The sequence below is a fragment of the Cydia fagiglandana genome, chromosome 3 (genome assembly GCF_963556715.1).
Source record: "Cydia fagiglandana chromosome 3, ilCydFagi1.1, whole genome shotgun sequence".
NCBI classification, from domain to species: Eukaryota; Metazoa; Arthropoda; class Insecta; order Lepidoptera; family Tortricidae; genus Cydia; species Cydia fagiglandana.
In genome coordinates this window covers 20,346,048-20,368,384 of record NC_085934.1, presented here as the reverse complement: position 1 = coordinate 20,368,384, position 22,337 = coordinate 20,346,048, and the positions used below count along the sequence as shown (strand labels likewise).

General features: G+C 36.2%; 1 protein-coding gene and 1 long non-coding RNA gene across 4 annotated transcripts in view; one reads left to right on the top strand and one right to left on the bottom strand.

Moving 5' to 3' along the window:
• Nucleotides 1-22,337, bottom strand: part of LOC134680358 (uncharacterized) — a 112,509-nt gene that overhangs the window by 49,711 nt on the left and 40,461 nt on the right. The gene's annotated exons all lie outside the window — the stretch shown is intronic.
• On the top strand, nucleotides 19,595-21,513 carry LOC134680573 (uncharacterized). 3 transcript variants are annotated; one of them, XR_010100476.1, is made up of 5 exons: nucleotides 19,595-19,672; nucleotides 19,763-19,913; nucleotides 20,028-20,124; nucleotides 20,275-20,582; nucleotides 20,943-21,513. It is a non-coding gene; the product is annotated as an uncharacterized LOC134680573 (long non-coding RNA). The 3 variants fall into 3 exon arrangements; XR_010100477.1 differs by lacking the exon at nucleotides 19,595-19,672 and having other exon boundaries at nucleotides 19,697-19,913; nucleotides 20,275-20,358; nucleotides 20,516-20,582; XR_010100475.1 differs by lacking the exon at nucleotides 19,595-19,672 and having other exon boundaries at nucleotides 19,695-19,913.

The window sequence follows — 22,337 nt, the reverse complement described above, 5'->3', positions numbered from 1 at the left end:
TATTATTTATTAACAAAATTTGTTTCTTTAAGCCTTGTTTTCACAGAACCTTTAGTTAAGCTTGTGTTTATATATTGGGTGTTAGGTAAAATATTACACCTAGTAAAAGTTTGCTGAGGAATCCTGAAGAAAGGTCAGATCAAGAGCACCCTAAACCGGCGAGCGTGTATGAGGAATGTTATGAAAGTGTAGCAAGTGGAAATCCGTGGTCTCTGCCTACTCCTCCGGGAAAAAGGCGTGATTATATGTATGTATGTAAAAATTACCAAATTCCTGAGCTTCGCTGGTCTCAATGCGGGATTAAACTTTTTTGGACAAAATATGCGTTTCTAAGCAAAGTAGTCATACATTTTTAATGAATTATTACTCGTACATGTTTATCACACTTATTTAGCTGAACAAAATAAAGTTTCAACGATATCTCCTCCTCAAAAAGACTGGGAATAGTTCAATAAACCTACGCTCAATAAAAAGGGTTACTCACCATATCTCTGCCGTTTACTAAAGGCTAATATATTCCTTGGAATTCGCTTCAATTTGCGTTCTTTTATGCACGGGAACCTCGACTCCAATATAAATTCTTAGCCACAGTACAACTTCGTAAAAATAAACAGAATGGAAGCGAAACGGCCGTTGGGTTTGAAATTAAGTCGGTAAAATATGATAGTAATAACAGCAGGCATTAGCAATTCGTTGGTTTCAAGGTAAAGGAAAGGCTCAGGTTTAAAATGGGTCAAGGTACGAGCGATAATCTTGTGATTCGCAGTCATAATTTAAATTTAGAATTTCTGCAAGTATCCCTTCCTATACATATGCTGTTATTTGGACATATAACTTTCTGTTAACCAATTCTCAAAAATATAAATCAACATTTACGCCGCGAGAGTTTGCCACGCGAAGAGAAATGTGACAGGACTGAGCGCTTGTCACCAAATTAGTAATGCCAAACGGCCCGATTCGAACTTAAAGATATGTAGAAACGATATGGATTAGATATTTCAGTGTCAAATGTGACTTTTCTTCAAACAAAATACACTTTTGACACTGACACATCTAATCCATATCGTTTAGTTCTAGATCTATTAATTGACGTATCTTAAAGTTCGAATCGGGCAGAAACACATAAAATTGACCGATTAAATGAGATTTAACTTCACTAAGGGAGAACTGTTCTGACTGATCAAAGTTAAATACGGCAGAGTCAGCTGTCATTCCATAGGTAATTGTCAAACAAGCAAATTTTACCGAACTACGCTGAAAATGACGGAGGGTTTGGGCACCGGCCTAAGGCTTACCCGAACAACTTAATCTCAAAATTCCCGAGAGCCATAATAGAAGCGATTAGGGGACAAGTAATTATGAACCCTAAAGTTGTTGTTGGTATTCTTGTTGTGAAATATGACATTAACAACAAAAAGTATTAACAATTTTATTCGGCTTCCAAGGTTGTTAGGGATGGCTTAAAACTCTGATGGCTCAAGGTACTAGCGGTGTACACTTGTACAGTCAGCACCAATAGTAGCGAATGAAACAACGCACCAAAAGAATCTGTCACCCTGGCATATTGTTCCATATACAGGATGGCTAAAAGATAACTGCATTCGCATTGCCAGGGAGGTTTAGGGATTATACTGAGCAACTTTTTCTATGGCACCGACCACGAAATCGCGAAAAAAAAATTGGCTGTTTCATATATTTTGGCTAGTCCATTTTCTATGAGGGGAGGGGGTAAATATTGCTTGCGTCTAGGGATCTCTTTTCGTTAAACTATGTCGAAATCACGTTAATAAGTGAATCTACACTTCAATGTCGTTCAAATCGATATCATTTAAATTCGACACAGAAATAGAAAAGGAGAAACTGCAACCTTAAATGTATCTAATCCAAAAGGGCTCATGTCACCATGTAACTCGTTGAAACATACGACGTTTTATATTAGCAAGAGCAGCACAAAGTGGCTTATTGTAGCAAACCATGTTGACGTGCCATTGGCACGTGCTTGGAATGTTTAAGTTAGTACTATACTATCTGCAAACCAAACTGACGATCTGGGGGCCGATTTTTGAAATTTGACCGCTCGATTTCGTGTATTTTGATCAATAATATATCCACTATACTAGGCATTTAAATTCTACTAATAGAATTAAAAACGAGTGGTCAATACCACTAGATTCTCAATTTCTATCGCTTGTATTTCAAAAATGAGCATTTCGCCGTTTTCCACCGATTTTCGAGTGATGAAATCGAACGATCGAAATTCATAAATCGGCCCCCAGGCTCGGAAAACATTTTAAATTTTGGGACTTTAGCCACAAGGTTTGGGTAATACTAGTTATACCCGGGTAAACTTAAGTTTAATCAACCTTCTAACGTTACCCGTAACATATACACAAGCTAAATGGTATTTTAGTTCAAACTGAACTATAATTAAATACATGTACGGAAACTCTATTAAATTTTGTAACGTTTGTCTACCACTGTAATTTAGTTTAGAATCAGATAAGCTAGGGCAGGGGTCGGTAAACCGCGGCTCTTTAGAGGTACCATTAATTAACCCTTGAGAGTTCATAGAACGCCGAAAACAACATATTCGATGCGAAACAATAGCCAAAGATTGACAAAATATTGCCTTAAAAAGAATCTTCAAAATGTATTTTGCGTTTTTCACTCCATACAAGCGGAAATTTCCACGCTCACAAAGTTGAAATTTCCGCACAGGATACGCGCCAGCAATGAATATGCATCGCCACAAAATGCGCTGTCGATGTCGTGTCGTATGCATATCAAGCTATCAATATGGAGTTGCTGGATGGCCGTTGCGTGCTAACGTTCTTAGTTGGCAATTCGATACTTTCCGGTGGGAACTTCCTAACGATTATTGTTTTTTTTTTATGCATTATAATATTCGGTAAGCATTAAAAAGAGTAGATAGAAAAAACACAATGAAAGCTGCCGTGATACTGATACATATTACAATTTAGTGTCTCCAGGGCAAGAGTGATTTTATAATAATTCTTATTGACGTTTTGACGAATTTTGCAAGTACAGTAGAACCCGCTTAATACGATCACGTTTAATACGATTTCCCGCATAATACGCCATTTTACGCCGGTCCCTACAACTTTAGGCCTGTTTTCATACATTTTCTCACGGTTAATACGACTCGCGTCCCGCTTAATACGCCATCTCAAATTCCTGTTACGCACCATCTGGACGTTTGTGTTATTGAAATAGGTAACCGTCGTACGGTCGTATTGTTATGCAATACACCGTTAGCCAATATTTTTTAATGTGTTTACTACCTACCTTAGGTTTTTGTTTTGTCTAATATCTTTTGTCGGGTCCTTATCGGGGTGACAATGCTATGCCATCTGCTTGACAGTTATGGACCACGGAGTGCAAGCTACCGCTCTCAGATTTTTATTTGCAGTTAGCTACCTACTCCACGACATTTTAGTTGAGCCTATCGTTAGTGTTCCTAATAGATTATTTAACCGCGTGTGAACTTATACTTACCTACTCTTAGATATCATACGCTCATTATCACCGCTGCGGTGTTTGTACATGAAATAATACTACTCACGTTTAATACGATTTCCCGTTTAAGACGCTTTTTTTGCTAGGTCCCCTCAGAATCGTCTTAAGCGGGTTCTACTGTACAATATATCTTGTTTGTATCTAATAAATAAAAGCAATACAAAGTATATAAATCATAAGTTCGCGTACAGTTATCTGTCCAGACATTTCAAAAGTATAACGGGTACCACGCCTGATAACAGTTAGTTTAAGCTAATGACCTTCATGTACCAAACTCCATTGTCATGCAGACGAGCACGTGTGGCACTTGTATCTGGGCTGTAAAAGCCTTCTACACTGTCAATGTACCTACTTATACAGTAAGCTTGGGTATCGCACTAAATATTTTTTTGAAGTTATGAATGATCAAGGGAGTTGCGGAGATCAAGGGGAGAGGGTTTTGCCCGGCAGTGGCACACTAGATATTATGGGCCCAATTCGGATTTTGAAATAGACATCTATTAGATATCTTTTAGACATTACCAAGATACGTTAACAATAGGTTTAAGATCTAACCTGTCAAATTTGACATTTGTGCGATTCTGGAGATACTCTTGAACGATTTCCACAGGATATGACTTAGAGATCCAATTCACATCTAATAGATATCTTACTCTATCTAACGTAAAAGTGACATTGGTTGCCCGAATTGCGCTGCAAAAGAGAAGTAGTTGATATCTAAACTATAACGTAACTAGAATGGATCTAGTACGTGTCGTCTCTTGTGAATATCTTGAAGTTTGAATACAGCAGTATGTCAGGCTAGAAAAAAAAGGGGAAAATAATGATTACGGGCACCACCGTATTGCCCTCCGACATACAATCAAGACATTAGTCACGTTATTTTTAGTAAAGTTTCGTGTTGTTATGGACAATGTTGTTTTGTTAGATAATCTAATTCAGAAATTGGTGTAATAAAACGCATTGCTATGAACATAACAATAGTATCCGGTCGTTTCGCGACCCTGGGGTCAATTTGCACTGCAAAAACGAATTTAAATTGAATGAAAACATACCTATTGGTAGAGACGCTTTCGCTGCTATACTGACGCGAAACCAACCAACAGAGATAACTGAACCTCGGAGACAAGTTTCTATGTAGAAGGGTTCATTTATATCTTTGTAGCTCTGTACACTGACATGAGACTGGTATCCAAATGATGTTATAAATATATTTAGTTACAGTGCGTCTCGCCCGCGTCATAAGGTATTTTGCAAAAAAAGTTCGTGAAGTGTAGGTACTTAGTACTTACTTTAATTACTCTGCAATCCCTACCAATATCATAAACAATACAAACTTTTAAATATTAATAGTAGTAAAAGTGCAAGGCATCGTCTGTCCGTATATTTGTTCGCAATAGTTATTTATACTAAGATACACTTCATTAATGATTTAACTTCCATTGACGTCTATTATATTAAATTATTTTTTCGAGGCTGATTTCAGCATATAATTAATATCCATATTTCATGTAAATATATTGTGGTTCCCGCGAACGTTACGCGTCGCTAATATTCCACAACAGGAACCTCATTTTTCAATACCGTTTCCACAAGTATAGTTCCTTTGTGTTTATCTCCGAGTTCCAGAGCAACCCTTTTCCCCCAATAAACATCGTGAAAAAGAACTAGAAAAGAAAACTTGTTTAGGCGAGGCGGCAATCTCGATTCTTTTTTTGTAGTGTCGTGTCTAAATTCGGATGGGCAGGTTTGACAGTTAAGTGCGGATAGTGCAAACAGACTGTATTGAATGAGTTCCGTACGATAAGCGGAATATGTTCAATTTACGTTAAAATGTAATACTAAAACAATACTGCTTAGGTATGCAGCGGAATCTGCGGAATATACAACTAAAAATAAATGAAAATTAGACATATTTTCGTGATTGTTTTCTGTCGATTCAACTTAGTTAAACGATTTAAGGTTTTGTCGGGAGTATTATATCATAGGTTGCAAATATTCTAGTTTCCGTGTATTTTTTTTCATAGCATTTGCCCTTGATGCCTTGAAAAAGGGTATAAATTCAATATAAAAATTACAAGTTTGCGTGAGCCATTCGTAACTTTGTGTACAACTTGGCATTGCCAATATTGCCATTCTTGTGTATTTCAACCTGTATTAATAATATCTCCCTTTACGGATATGATGGTCGTTCTTGTCTACGTGACAGCGTGATAAAACGGTGTCTGTCACTTTCTATCCCGCAGTGTTAAAAAATGACATTTAGGTATTTTATCACGTGGACAAAGTAATCCATTTATCTGCTGCCCACCGTTTTTACGGAGCGGAGAAGGATATTTCTAAGTACAATAAAACCCGTAGTAAAAATATAAGACGAAGCCGAAAAAGACGAGACTAAAATAGATTTCGTACACATTTATGCCGCCAAAAAGGAGCACTTGACACAATAACCATTGTAATTTAGGGTCGGCTCCTCGAGTTGTGGAAGTAGCCCTGCTTTCTTACAAGTGACTTTTATGTCATGACGTCAAACTTGAAATGGGTCCTCTATGGAAGGGCATGTTTATTTTTAAATCGGGCATCTGAAAATGATAGCAAGGTTTTTTCAATTTATTTTCGCTTGTAAATAAAAATAGAGATAAATTTTAGTTCCGATTTGCACCCGACCCAACTTAGAGAGATTTTTGTACTGCGACATAATGTAGATATTTTTTATAAACGTTTGCGCTTGTGTATCAAAGCTAAGGAAGACTATTTAGTTAAATTATTGAAGTTTTAATTTTAAAATATGTAAAAGATGTGTGACTAAGTAAGAAAAATATTCCTTTGGTCCAGACCAAAAATCTATATCAATAAAACTTTAAATTGGTTTGGTTTCATCATTAGTTTATTAGTACGGATGCTAAGTCCGTATCGGATAACCGTATAAAGTGTCATGGCGTGATTGATCAACATCGAAGCCATCAAAGTGATTGTTCACGATCAAAGCGAAGCAACACAAATATTTAGTCTACGTGGAGATTCTATATAAGAGTTCATTAGTCATTAGTGTCATTACTGAGCAGAGGCATATTTACACTACAAAAATAAAAAGAGTACTTAAACTGACAGTTGCGAACAGATAGTCGGTGATGATGATGCGATGAAACAAACACACACACAAACAAACACTGACAGCAGTATACCAACAATATTTTTTAGCCAACCTTACACAGCTCTAGTGTTCTAATGTTGTGTAAAAATGCTGAAAACAGCGTCCTTATCTACACCCACGTGCAAAAGAGTATCCCATTCATAATATGTCTATGCAGTTTTGCAGCTCACTGGCAACTACTTACAATACATTAGAATTTTCATAAGGTTGATAACCTGTTTTTCAATAGCTGATACACATATTTTATTGTATATTTACACACCCTCTTGGCTAGTATTACCCCGGTTTCGTGTAAATCCTCATTAAATCTGGAATCCGGATTAGTCCGGTTTGACCCGGATCCGAATCCGGCAATAACCGGCCGCGCTGAAAGGTTGTTTGCTCCGGATCAGAGCAAACTTTGCACTATCTATGGACGATTAGTATTTAGAGCGAACTTTAAATAATAAAAGTTATCGTTATTTTATTATTTAAAGTACACGCCAATAAGTACAGTCAGCAAAACTATTAGTTTAGGACCCCTGCATACTTGGAGGATATAACCAATGGAGACGCCATGTCGAAAATTTTCGGTACAAAATAGTCTGCCGTTTTTTGCGGGGGAGGGGCACATCAAATGTATAGGTACGTCATGTCAGATAAACGTCAGTCTATACATATGGTTGACCATTGGCCGCCTATTTTCGACAGAGGGGAACGCCTGTTAATGGCGGCTCCATTGTTAATTACTCCGAGCCTGCATACATGTTTGTAAGCAGGGGTGCGAAGCAAACAGTTTTGCTAGGTGTACATTTGGCAAAAATACATACAAGTTCATGTCACATACATAACCAATTTGCTTTACGCCGATAAAAAATCAATCCTGACAGGTGTCGACGCAGTACAAATTATAACTTCAAACACTGTTTTACTTCTTATCAGCCGAGCACTATACTCAATCCATATTAAACCTATAAAAGTGCGTTACAAACGAAATCTTCAAAAGGCAGATTGTGATTTAAAAAATAAACCATTAACTGAACCGCCAAACACGTACATATTCACATATTAAGGTACCTACATATATTACATGTCGTTCGCTAGTCGATTATGTTGCACAACGAAAAGTGTACCTACCTGGTGCACTAGTTCTGTCTACTGAAATAGTGGTTGCTTCTATTCACATATATTCCAGCCGTCATTCTTAAGTACACCGTGTAGAACCCGTCTATATCGCAAACGGCCTTGTTTACCGTCTGCGGAGACGTCTCAAAAGCCGACTTCTATCTCCTGTCGCTTTGATATACGCCTAGATGTGTTCCCAATGCTTACCATGAGCAAGGGAACAGGTAGGTATGGTATACGTTGTAATACCGTATGCCGCCTGCATACAAGGCAAATACTTACCATCTGATTGTGGGGTCTGCTTTTCTTGTCCTGTCTCCCCACTTCGCACGATCGGACGTGCCGTCTACTGAAACGTCGCAATTTGAAAAATAATACGTGTCTTCATTAAACCTATAAATATGACGTCAACTTTGTTCCGGTCGCCATTGAAATGGCCGGGCCTTGGGCCTTGGTGGGCTGAGGCCAAAATACTCATACGAAATTTGAGACGGAGTTTGAGGGATAAGGGCTATAGGTATATCTCCAGTTTATTTTTTTTATGATATAGGAGGCCAACGAGCAGACGGATCACCTGATGGTAAGCGATTACCAGTTCCGGCTCTTATCTGCTTCAGTACATGTTTCGCAAAATCTCTTGCCAAGCAACGTGGCTACGGCGATACCAGTGTTTGGCACGTATGGACTGGGTGATACTCGGAATGGGGCATACGTTTTATTTTGTTATTGAAGTTTTTAATTTATCTCGTGTCCTCAATCCTCATTTAAATTTGGTGGTTATAAGAAATAAAAACACCTGCACTGGGTGACTGTCTGGAACGTTGGAATAACACTTCTGGCTTAATGAGACGCGACTCCGCACCTTATTTTTCATGTCTCCTAAGAAAGTACGCGAGTTTTTGGGTTAATAAAAGCTTTTATGTCTGATGTTTCTTCATTCAAGTAAACTTAATGTGAGAAAAACATGGCGATAAATTACTTTTGAAGATAGATGTTTTATTTAGTGAAGTGAACAGGTAAGCTGGGTACTCAGACTACGTAATAGGTATTATCTATTTATTTATTTTTCTTCTTAGGCTAGGTCATTTATAACAATAGGTATTATTATTTTTTTATTCATCATTTCTCTTAGGCTAGGGTTTTTATAATATGAATATAAAAGTAAAATATATGTATTATTATTATGTCTGTGTTTTACAAATTCTCGGGACCATGGGGTCCCGGGCATTTGGAAGGCGTGCGTGGGGCCGAAGCCAACACGTAGAGGCCCCTTGTAATAAGACAATTTACTCTAAATGTAATGTGACACCAACCGACGATTATCCCTGTTTGCACTATAGTAGTGCACCCAAGGACAAGCCCCGGTTAGTGTAGGACTATTGCAAGAAAAGGTACAAAAAGAAACCGGGCTATTGCGTTGAGTTGCTAGTGGGCTAGTAACCGGGACTATGGAGGAGACTATGGCACCTGCCCTGCTCATATGTTAAAAACATGAAAAAATGGGCCAGGTGGTGACTCGCCAACTCACAATATGGGTCCCCGAAAACGGCCGCTCGCACGGAGCGACAAGGGGACAACATCACGTGAGCGGCTCAGGGCGTGGAGAGGTGTGCACCGCTTTCTACCCAGTGGCTGTAGGCAGCCACTGTGCCAACTCGCGTCTTAGGCATATTTCACTTCCGCCCTGCGAGCATATAGCTCTGACACCCCACTCTGGACGGCCGGTTAAGGCAAGCCAGAGGTGAGAGTCCTGCGGCCCCTGCTCAGTGTTCACTCCAGCCGGCCAATGAAGGCAAGCTGGAGAGAGGGGCCTGACCGACTCTCGGGGGTATGGGACCCAAGGGACGTCACTTCCCATTCAGCTCGCCACAAGCTGCCCTGGGGGCTTATTATTATTATTATTTGGAGCTTTACGTCTCCCACTCCCCCTTTACAAGGTGGCTACACCTTATACAATGAAATTAATTCTGATTATAGGTGAGTAGAATTCATACTTATATAGTTTAGGTTGGCCAATTACTAACAGGTGGCCAGTTACTGGCGAATTACCCAACCATGTTATTTTGTAAAAGTCAGAGACAGAACCCCTTTTGACTTTCATACAGTTGTAAATGCCAATAAAATTGTATTCACACAAAGTTGCTAAGTGTTCTTTGACATTAATAACAATAATAACTAAGGGCTGACTTCTAAACGCGTTAGATGCTTGACGTAATTAATCCTGAAGCCAGCAACTCATTACGTAAATTAAATGAAGAACTTGTAACGCTCTTGGCAATATTTAACCAGACGTTGTTAGGTATCTGTTACACTGAGAACTAGGTATTTGGTAATTAAGGTTTGTGTTTCCAAGGGCAAAGGTCAGACATTTGACATAGAGGCCAATCAAACTTACGTCTGACATTAAAATTATATAATTTTGTTCTCATTCTTCCATGCGTATGCGTCATGCGTCTCGCCTAATTTACCTACCTACACTAGTGATTCTGTTGCACTATGTTAACTCCACAAAACTTAACTGCGCAGTGGATGCACCTATAAACAATCTGATTGATATAAATTTCAAAAATGATTGAGCAAAGATTAACGTATTTATTTGTTAATATAACATTACTTTTTTTGAGAAACGTTAATAGGCTCTCGACAATAAACATGTATAATCACTTACCAAAACTTTCAAATTTACTGGAATGCCATAATCTTTCGCAACTCTCACGGATACATAAGAACATGCGCGGTAAGAAGGCATTTATATTATTCTCCGTGAAATGGTTTATGTTCGTGCGAAACTTTATGCCAAAATTTGTATTTTATTGATACAAGTCGTGCCTTACGCCGCTTTATCGCTATAACCAGTTTTATTGACAACAATAGACTCAAGAATGTTAAGAAAATATATACAAATATATTTTCTTAACATTCTTGAGTCAAATGTGAAAACACATATAAGTAATAAAATAAAAGTTTCCTTTTAAGTATAGGTAAAAACTAGTTCCTACTAGTACCCCATGTTTTGAGTTTAACGGCACGATTCGGGAAATGAATTAGAGATCAGCTAGATATGATATAGTAAAGATAATTATCTTCACTATTTCATATCTAGTGAGTCTCTAATTCATTTCCCGAATCGAGCCGTAAGTGCGCGTTTATATGGGCTTTTTTATGATGCAATTAGGAAGCGCTGAAATAAGAAGAATTCGTGTCTTTATTTTGGAAAAGGACAAGTTCAAAAAGATAAGTAGATCGATACTATATATATGCAATTATGCAAGTTGCAGTAAGTTTCTAAAAAGTTGGAAAAGTTGTCGTAAATGTATTACGGGAAACAAACGAAATTTTCATTTATATAGGAACGTTATAAATGTATGTAAATTGTAAAGGCCTGCGCAAACCGGCGGAGCGCAGCGCAGATCACTTTAAAATTATCAATGTATTTTCTTCCCTATTTCAATTACCTTCAGGTATAAATTTAAATGCTCTGAGACCGACCTCGGAGCATCACGGAGGATTGTTACTCCGCGGTATCGAGGAGCACGCCAGAGGATACCGCGGCGGTAGGCGGTGGCATGCCGTGCTCCGTGGTGCGCCGACCGCGAGCGCAGGACTGTGCGATATGTCGGGGGATTTTACCTCGCCGGTGTGCGCTGCGCGGCGTAAATGCTCCTCGGTGATCTGCGCTACGCTCCGCCGGTTTGCGCTGGCCTTAATACGACATTAAATACGAGTAATTAATAATGACTAAAGCACTTGATATCATATTGATAAATGATAAACAAACATATCTAATCAAATTTGCATACGGATTAAGAATAATCCTCCATTAATTAGTTTGATATGAAATGACTTACAAAATACAGTCAAAGGACTGTGTCTTCACCGCAGGATCATTCGAAGCGCGGTGGAAACGTACCTGGAAATAAAACAAGAGATAAATATAGGTGGAAATGTTCCTTGTGTTTAAAAGGGCAATGACTTAGGCACTCAAAATGTATACATAGCTAAATAATTTGATCGATTAGAAGTTGCAAAGCGAGTAAGAATTTTGGAAGACCTATAAACCTAGTTTTTCATTGTCATGTGTCAATAACATTATCTACAAAATCATGGAGAATGAAAAATATTTAGAAGTGGAAAACATTTTCTCTTTTTGTATGGAGTTTGGCTAATTTATTTTTCAGAGTTTACTGTTGAGAGAATAGGCGTATGCAGCTTATTTTCAACACCCCACTTGCTAAAATAACTTAGGCTGCTCACTGTAACTAAATATATCTTTTAACGTAAAAGTTATGATTTCCCCTTATATTTCCTTGAGTATAAATGATACATTATACCTAGTACTTGTACCTAATGCTCTCTTATCTTATACTAAAACAAGAAATGTTTTAATTAGTGCCTGTTGTACCTTAGTCTTAATTAGTAAACGCATATGCTTATCTAATCAGAAGCGGTTTTAGGTAATTATGAGGAAAAGGATATTGTGTTTTTAGTGCACATACGAAGCATTATAAAATTATAATACCTAATTTGTATGGTAAAATGTTACAAAAATCGACCTGGCGCCAAAGTAAGCTCAATAAGGCTTGTGTTGTGCACTGTTAAAAATTATGTAATTTTACATGCAAAAAAATTACATAATCCTGTAAAATTCCCGAAAAATCTGGGAAATTTACGGAAAAATATGACATTTTACGTAATTCTCGTAAATTTTTCATTTTTTCGGTAAAATCAATAATTTTTATGTAGTTTTACATAAAATTTATGTAATAATCACTAAGCCATGAATATTTACATAAAATCTGTAAAATTACATGGAATGTTCGGGATAAATACATTTTGGTATGTATTTTTTACGATTGAAGAGGGAATTTTACTTAGAAATCTCGCAATATTACCTATTTTCGTGAAAAATACATTTTTATGTAAATTGACTTACGTCTTATGTAATATTCCGTAAGATATCAGTAAAATTACAAAAAAACATTATGAAATTTCCCAACATTTCTTTAATTTTACATATATTCTGTTCAATTTACTGTTTAAATGGTCTTTTTACATAACATATATGTAATAATCACTAAGAGATGGAAGTTTACATAAAATCTGTAAAATTACATGGAATGTTTGGGAAAATACTTTTTTTTATGTGTTTTTAACAATTAAAAAGAGAATTTTACATAAACATCTCGTAATTTTACCATTTTTTTTTCAAATTACATATTTGTGTAAATTTACTTACGTGTAATGTAATATTCGGAATAATGTCAGGAAAATTACAAACAATAATATAAAATTTCCAAAAAATTCTTTAATTTTACATATTTTCTGTAAATTTACTGTTTAAATGTGTCGCTTTACATAATAAATATATAATAATCACTAAGAGATAGAAGTTTACATAAAATCTGTAAAATTACATGGAATGTTTGGGACAAATACATTTTTTTATGTGTTTATATCAATTAAAATGGGTATTTTACATAAAAATCTCATAATTTTACCTAATTTTGTGAAAATTACATTTTTGTGTAAAGTTACTCACGTCTTATGTAAAATTCCAAAAAATGTCATTAAAATCACAAAAAACATTATGAAGTTTCCCAACATTTCTTCATTTTACATATATATTCTGTAGAAATTACTGTTTAAATGGTATTTTTACATAATAAATATGTAATAATTACTAAGAGATGAACGTTTACATAAAATCTGTAAAATTACATGGAACTTTTGGGACAAATACTTTTTTAATGTGTTTTTAACAATTAAATCGGGAATTTGACATAAAAATCTCGTAATTTTACCATTTTTTATTGAGAAACACATTTTTATTACAATTTACTTACTTCTTATGTAATATTCCGAAAAATATCAGAAAAATTACAAAAAACATAATGAAATTTCCCAACATTTTTTTAATTTTACAAATTTTCTGTAAACTCCCTGTTCAAATGTGTCTTTTTACACGATACATATGTAATCATTGGCCTTTACGTCTATTGCAGACGATTTATGGTGTAACATACATTACACCGCCTGGGACGGAATTAAGGAAACGCAGGGATGCCCAGCACCTGCATTACCCTCTCAGCTTCACTGTCTTATGCCACAGGAAAGGCGAGCCAATACGTGTGGAGACAGGTCAGCTGCAGGAATCTGCCGCATATTTCAGGTTGGACCCTACTCGCGCCTTACGGAAACTCCATTCCGGGTTTTATTTTGGAGTATCCTTCTCCTAGATGGATTGCAAAACAATGCTAAGAGGACCATCTCCCCTGTGACGAAATAGCTTCTTACTTCGTTTGTGGACTTAGTCGCCTCGTACGACACCCTATCCTATGTGAAGGTTGGCGCTATTCTAAAGCCGGCCACCACACGGCACATATGCACACAGGCACACGCACATATGCACATAGGCACACGGTACATATGTAATAGTCACTAAGAAATGCCCGTTTACATAAATATCTGTAATACTACAATTGATTTTTAACAATTGGAACGGGTATTTTACATATGAATCTCGCAAATTTATTATTTCTTTTGAAAAATACATTTTTATGTAAATTTACTTAAGTCTTATGTAATATTCCGAAACATGTCAGTAATATTACAAACAATATAATGAAATTTACCAATATCTTCTTAATGGTATACCTACATATTTTCTGTAAATTTACTGGTAAAATAAATAAATAATATATAGGACAATTTTACACAAATTAACCTAGTCCCACAGTAAGCTCAATAAGAATTGTGTTGTGGGCACTTTAGGTATAAATGTATAATCGATACATTCTTGAATACATAGGCAACATCCATAACTCCTGATGAACAAATATATTACGTGATAATAGACACACAAATAAATGCTCTGACCAGGATGCAAACCCGGGACGTCCTGCTTTATAGGCAGGGTCACTATCAACTAATAGGCTAAGGAGGCCGTGAATATGTTTTTTTTTACATATTCAATATGTATTGTATAGTAATCACTAAGACAATGGACTTTTACATAAAATCTGTAAAATTACATGGAATGTCAGGGACAAAAATAATTTTATTATCTACGTATTTTTCTATATTATATAAAGCTGCAATACGACTGACTGATGACACAATTGTTCTCCCAGAAGGAGGTTCGTGGTGTGTTAGACTTTGACAGTTTCATATAGAGGGCGGTCTCGTGATCTCCAGAAAATTCCGACTTTTGGTCTACCGCTTCCGGTCAGAAAAATGTTGGACGGGCCGGCCAAACGGTCAGACCTAGGTGGTGCTCGACCAAATGTCATAGAGGGACCCTGGCAGTTTTTAACGCGGCGCTGAGCTTCGAAACCCAGCGCTGCCGTGTCACGCGCATCTCATGTAACTTTAAAAGTCGAGTTTCGAGATAATTACGTTTAAAGTTTTAAAGATTCAAATGCTGTTATCGTTGACGGTTCGTCGTAATTTTTTTATTTTATCTAATCTACATGTAGGAAATATGGTCACAGACTGGGCCCTTTAATTTTTGTTTCGCATAATTGAATAGTTTTCATTTTATTCGAATTAAATGTTTCCGCATGATCAACTCTTCCATACTATAGTGGTCACACGAAGTCATGTAAGTCAAGTTACATGACATTCGCGTGATCAGACGTGACACGTATTACTATAGGAATATTGTTGTCGTATGAATCAAGCGCTCGGCCAGTCATACCTAACTCCGGTAACTTAAGAAACGATGTTGATATTTTGGTTGTGTCAGTCATACAACTTAAGTTAACTGAGTTGTGCCTGACGCCATCGGCAAAAAAATGAAGTTACATGAGTTAGCCATATGCTTTTCTCAGTAAATAATGAAGATTTTCAAAATTTTCTTATAGAAGATATATATTTAATAGTTTTTAAGACGATTTAGACTGGTTATTCGTAACTCATGTAATGTAACTCGAGTTAACGGAGTTAGGCGTGACACGGCAGAGCGAAGGTCGAAGGCCGAGCTCCGCGTAGGGCCGAAGGCCCGGAGCGTCCTTTTCGATTTCCCAAACACGCGAGGCCGAAGGCCGAGCTGCAGGAATGAAGTGCTCGCAAGCGGATCTTTTTGTCCTAGCGAAAGTACAACTTTATTTCTTTTTCCCTTTGGAAAACAAACTACTACACAATTACAACAGCAACAACAACATTACCAACAACAACACATCAACAACAGCACCAACAGCAAACAACACGCGTACCGCGGGGAACTTTACATAAGTGTCGTGATTTTACCTACTTTCGTGAATTTTTTTTTATGTAAATTTACTTATCTATTATGTAATATTCAAAAAAATGCCAGTAAAATTAAAAACAATACAATGAAATTTTCCAATATTTCCTTAAGGTTCTGCAAATTTACTATTTCAATGTGTGTCTTTACATTACATTTTTATTTATTTTATTTCAAACAAGTTAAACAGCATAAAAGTAAAAATACCAAACTACTACTTAACTAACTTAGCGCCACTTGCACCGTCCCACTAATCCGAGGTTAACCGGTTAAACCGTTAATCCAGTGTCAAATTGTACTGGTAACCAAGGTAACTCCAGATTTAACCGGTTAACCCCGGGTTAGTGGAATGGTGCAAGGGGCCCTTAGGGTGGTATTCCACCTGTCAAATTTGCATTCAATTTCTTTGTCCAATGTCAGTGCATCTCACTCTCTCATTATTAAGTGTGAGTGATAACAATAAATAAGTACTGTGTGTTTTTAACTTTTTTTTATTATTTTGTAAGTGTTTTTATATTTTACTTTTATATTCATATTATAATTAACCTAACTTAAGAAGAAAAATAAATAAAGAGAATAAGTACTAAAAAGTACGGAACCCTCGGTAGGCGAGTCCCACTCGCACTTGTCCGGTTTTTTTTCACATTTATGAATTCCTAGCTCTTGCCCGCGAGTTCGTCTGGTAACATACGAGTACCCATTAAGGGTGACTCACGTTAGACCGGGCCGTGCCCGGGCCGGAGCTTCCGGCGCATCGTTTTCTATGGAATGCATCACGTGTTCGCCTGTCATGTCATAGAAACGTACCTAAGCGCCGGAAGCTCCGGCCCGGATGCGGCCCGGTCTAACGTGAGCGTGAGTTATCCTTTACCTAAATACATAGAATAGAACACAAACTACTTAATGCCTAATGGTAACATTCCATTTCTAACCGCAGCTGCATTACTGTCAATTTTACTATGGAAATTGACAATGACAGCGACGCGTTCAGTACCGGGAGTGCAGCTGCGGTTAGAAATGGAATGTTACCATAAAGCTGCTAACAGTGCTAACACATTACCGCACCGCACCAAGGACATTGTCAAGGTTGTTGTCAAGGTCTTACTTATGGGTGCGTCGCAATGACCTTGGTGCGGTGCGGTAATGTGTCCAATGATATGTTTGTCCAATGTCATGGCATCTCACTCTCTCTCTCTCAAGCAAAATGTGAGACAAAACACACATTGGACAAAGAAACAGAAACTGGACAGGTGGAATACCCTAATACAATTCCGTAAACAAGTTTTAACCTGCTGAGAATGCCGCCCGTGCGCTCGAAATTAAGAAGGTACTTAGGTACTTACTTAGTAAGTAGGTACAGTCACCTGCAATAATATGTTACTCTTCAAAGGCCGCAAAAATATCTGACACGACCTTATCTGTAGAGCCATAAGAGCGTGTCACATATTATTGCGGCCTTCGAAGAGTAACATATTATTGCAGGTGACTGTACTTACCTAATTAATTTTAGGCAAAATCGGTTTGTGCTCACACCACACCGTTACTACTAATACCTACTTAAAGATAAATAGATTCATTAATATTATGTAAAGATAGAAATACTTAGTTACTTAATACGAAATCTACATACATATCTAGGTAGGTACCTATTTATTTGGGTTCGTCTTTGACGTCTCTAAAAATAAATATGTCAAATATTCATATCAGACATAGGCATTTTTGAGAAAATTTTACAAGAATAGAATAACTTACAAAAAATGTATGTGGTTTGACAGTTTTTATGTCAAAGCGAGGTAAAGTCGCTAATTCGCCACCACCACCTGGCGGGATAAAAAGTTAGTTTTCCTCCCAATTAATTTTTAAGTAAATATGGGATAGGGTAAAATGCCCCAATTAGAAAAAAGGTAATCGATCATGACGTCTCTTTTTATTAAAAAATTAAGTCACAGCAAATATGTTACAAAAAATTATTAACTACATGTAATTAAAAACTACATAAAGCTACAACTAACTACAATATACACTAAAATTATAAATAAAAACCTGGCTCCAGCTCTGTGCCTTTGGGCAGGGTGCCAAGAAGGCTGGCGGCATTGCCGCGCTGTCCAAATGTATTTTTCCACAGTTTTGTCTTTTCTGGTTCCACTAGGTACGGCCAGGGTTCAGCATCAGCTCAGCTCTATGTATACTAATACCTTCTCCCGAATATAACAAACACTTTTCTGAAAACCACATCAAAATCGGTTCAGCTAAACGCGAGATAATCGCGGACAAATACACCGTGTAACATGAGGAAACCGAAATATTTTAAATCGAATAATTTTAACTGCGTATTCCTGATCATATTTAGAGACAAAAATGTCCTATAAACTTTTTTGAAATTCGCCTAGTTTCAGAGATAATATTAATTAAAAAAAAAAACAAGTTTTTATTGTTACACAGTGTAAAAGACCTTTTTGATGGTGATATTGCTGCTATGGGACGTAGTCTAAAATATCCTTCTTGATAGATATCAAAAAGTGACAAGTAACGCTTTGCAAAAAGTAGGTTTTACGAAAAAAAAATGTAAAAATCAATTTTAAGTGAAAAGTTTGCCAATCAACATCAAATAACATTTATTTTTATGTACATGTACATTCAAGAAATTGAAAAAACAAAACAACAACAAAAAATTTTTTTTTTGGTGAAGTATACCTAAACTCATATTACATTTTTTCTTTCTTTTGACCTCAGAAATGCGTGGTTAAAGCTATTCGGTTTCCTCATGTTACACCGTGTATACTTACAAACATTCCGTGTAGTTTTGGACATATTATAAAAGTTATTCAACGATTAATGCAGGTGGCTGGTAATAGGGCACTTTACCCTATGATAATAAATCTTCCTCGCGCTATCCCAGCTTTTTGCCACAGCTCATGGGAGCCTGGGAACTGCTTGGCAACTAATCCCGGGAATTGGCGTAGGCACTAGTTTTTACAGAAGCGACTGCCATCTGACCTTCTAACCCAGAGGGGAAACCAGGAAACTTGTTGGAATTAGTCCGGTTTCCTCACCATGTTTTCCTCTTCACCGAAAAGCGATTGGTAAATATCAAATGATACCTATTTCGTACATAAATTCTTTTCAACTTTACCGTATGATAAGCTACAAAAAAAAAATTAGAAAACTAAGGGATTCAGATAGGTCATTCATTGGCTCCAGGGAACCCCTTAATGTGAATTACAGCATCAAAGTTGGAAGCAACAAAACTTACGATGTTATTTATATGTACCAATGTCAGCAATTATTGGTAAAATTGTGTACCTAATTATTAATTTCGAAAAATAAACTATAAATCTTCAAATATGAATTCATATCCGTTAGCACTCGCGGATTGGACGAATTTTGTGCGGCACTGGCACACACCCAATCACGGATCAATATTATAACGCGCGCCAATGGCGCGCGAGCTACATGGATCACGCGATCGCTAGTCAGGCGCACCCCCCCCCCCCCCCCCGCCACGAACCTGTAGCTGCGCTGTGCGCAGTTCATGAGTTCACATCAAAATGGCGCTTGCTCACTCGCTGTGCGTAGAACGTAGTACTTGTGTAAACGTGTAAATAAATTGGAGATAGCAAACAAGAAAACAGGTAAATATAAGTATTAGATATACCTTTATTTTCTTGCATCGAATATCTAGTGAAATCTGCATTAGACCTCAAAACGTTATGTACTTCCAGAAAGGGTTCGCGGTTCAACTTTTTTCTAACGGTTTCCTCGGCGTCCTTTACAAAGTCCAGTTGATATCGTGTCCTGTCCACGTCCAGGGTGGATCAGACCTGATCTACAAATCTTGGAGCAGCCGCTTTCGTCGTATGCCATTAAAAAAATGTAAGTATTTATTAGCTAAGTACATCTAAATTTAAAACGATATTAGTACATGCTTGATTGTGTAGGTTAATTAAATAGTCACCAACACTAATAAATTGTTTTATTCTTTCACAGTAAAACATGCCCGTTATTAAAATTTGGTCAGTAGACCAAACAATCAAGAAAGCTGTTCCAATAATGGACCCAACTTTAAAAAATATCATTGAAAAAGGTGAGTAAATCTAAATTAATTTGACTATCCGTAATGAAATATTTTTTGTGTAATTGTAGATGTAGAATGTAGTGTATTGTAGAATAGACTATAATTGGATACCTACTGTTAAGCATTAATGTGCTGACTCAAACCACATTTATTTTGCAGTATGATGTCAATTTAAAAATTTGACGCTTGAAGTTGACAAGATAGAGCTGATGCTGAACCCTGGCTGTACCTAGTGGAACTCAGGTTTGGTGCAACATAGGCCCACGCTATTTTGATCATCCGTCACATAGAGGGAGAGCAATACCCAAGATAGAATTCATAATCCATTTTCTTCCAGGTGAGGTACCATCCTAAATATAGTAGTTCCATTTACTAATCTTATTAACTTTTTCTTTTCCAGGAACCATTAACCAGGGTTCAAGTTGCAGAGCTATCCGAAATAGCTGCGCCTAACATTGTATTTTTAGGTGAGACTTAATTATTATTACAATGATAAAATGCCTTACCTGCGAAGCATAACACTGTATGTTTCATATAATTTATAATTAATCATAATATAATCTATATGAAACATACAGTGTTAAAACGTAAATGTATTGAATAAACCTGTGGCCCTAGTGAAAAAGGGTACAAGTGTCGCGCAGCTTAGTTGTAAAAGGGGCATGGAACTTACACCCTTTTAAAACTGCGCTGCCCGAGACTTGTACCCTTACTCCCTAGTAGTGCCACTTAACGTAATATGATAAATTATCTTATTTGAGGAGGAAGTATTAAATTTGGGGGCCTATTATATTACCTGTTTTAACCATTATGTTTTTTGTCCACAGATAATGAAAATATAATTATATTACTTGCTGGTAGAAAAAACGATTGTTAGCGAAACTGAGATTCTGCCTACGTCGTTACAACTATTGATGGCGGCTTACTGCAACTTGAATATGGAATATCCACTATATCCAGTGGACTGTCAAAACACATTAGAATTTATACAAAGGTACCTATATTTTTAAAATAAATCCTAAAGAAGGAAGTCATAAGTAATAGTTTTTGATTTTTAAAAAGCGTTTTTCAATTAAAAGACATGTCAAGATCGCTTAACTTCTTGCAAGTTCTTTCTAATGCTAAAAAAACTAACTTTAATTAATGTCAGTAACAAACATTTTCAGACAATTCGTTACTTGAAATGGTATAGGTTTCACGCATTAGATTCACATAGGCCTTATTAACCGAAACTTTTATAAGACTAATTCATAACTTTCATAAGAAGTACTTATGTACATAAGATATAATTTATAGTGTCGTATATGTCTTCTACTTTTTGTACTCTGTCACAGAATAAATAATAATAATATGCACGTAGACGTGTATATACGCGTGTGCTCTATAATTTTAGTGTGTGAAAATCAATAAATGTATTTCTTTGTAATTTTGTTTTTTATTAAATAACCTCCAAACTGTAAATTGCTTGTTGTTTGTATATTATGACTGATAAAATTAGTTCGTTTTACATGTTATTAGGCGATATTTCCTAAAGAATTCAATACAAATTTTGTACATTTACATGCTATCGATAATTCTCAGGATTTTGCTATTAGCAAGTTGGTATTTGTTTTCTTATGTATTTTAATAAATGCAGTCTGCAGACAGGCTGCATTAATTAAAATACATAAGAAAAAAAACTAACGAATGGTTAATAACTAAATCCGGAGAATTACCGTAAATGTACAGAATTTGTATTGAATTTTACAGAAAAATATCCCCTAATAACATGAAATATTACCTAATTTTACAGGTAATAATACACAAACAAAAAGTAATTTTACCTTGCCCATATTTAAAATCACAGTTTTCTTATGTAAAAATACATAAATTGTATCAGTAATATTACCGAATAAAATGGAAAAATACTTAAAAATCATTAAAAATACATAAAGTTTGTGGTAAAATCACATACGCAAACTGTAATAAAACACAATAATTTTGTAATATTACTGAATAAAAAGTAAATATACTTAAAAAAACATTAATAATAAATAAAGTTTGTGTAATTTTACAGACGAAATCTGTAACAAAATACATAATAATTCGGTAATATTCCCGAATAAAAAGGAAAAATACTTAAAAAAATCATTAATAATACATGTACTTTGTGTAAATTCACATACGAAATCTGTAATAAAACACATATTACTTCTGTGATATTACCAAATACAATGTAAATA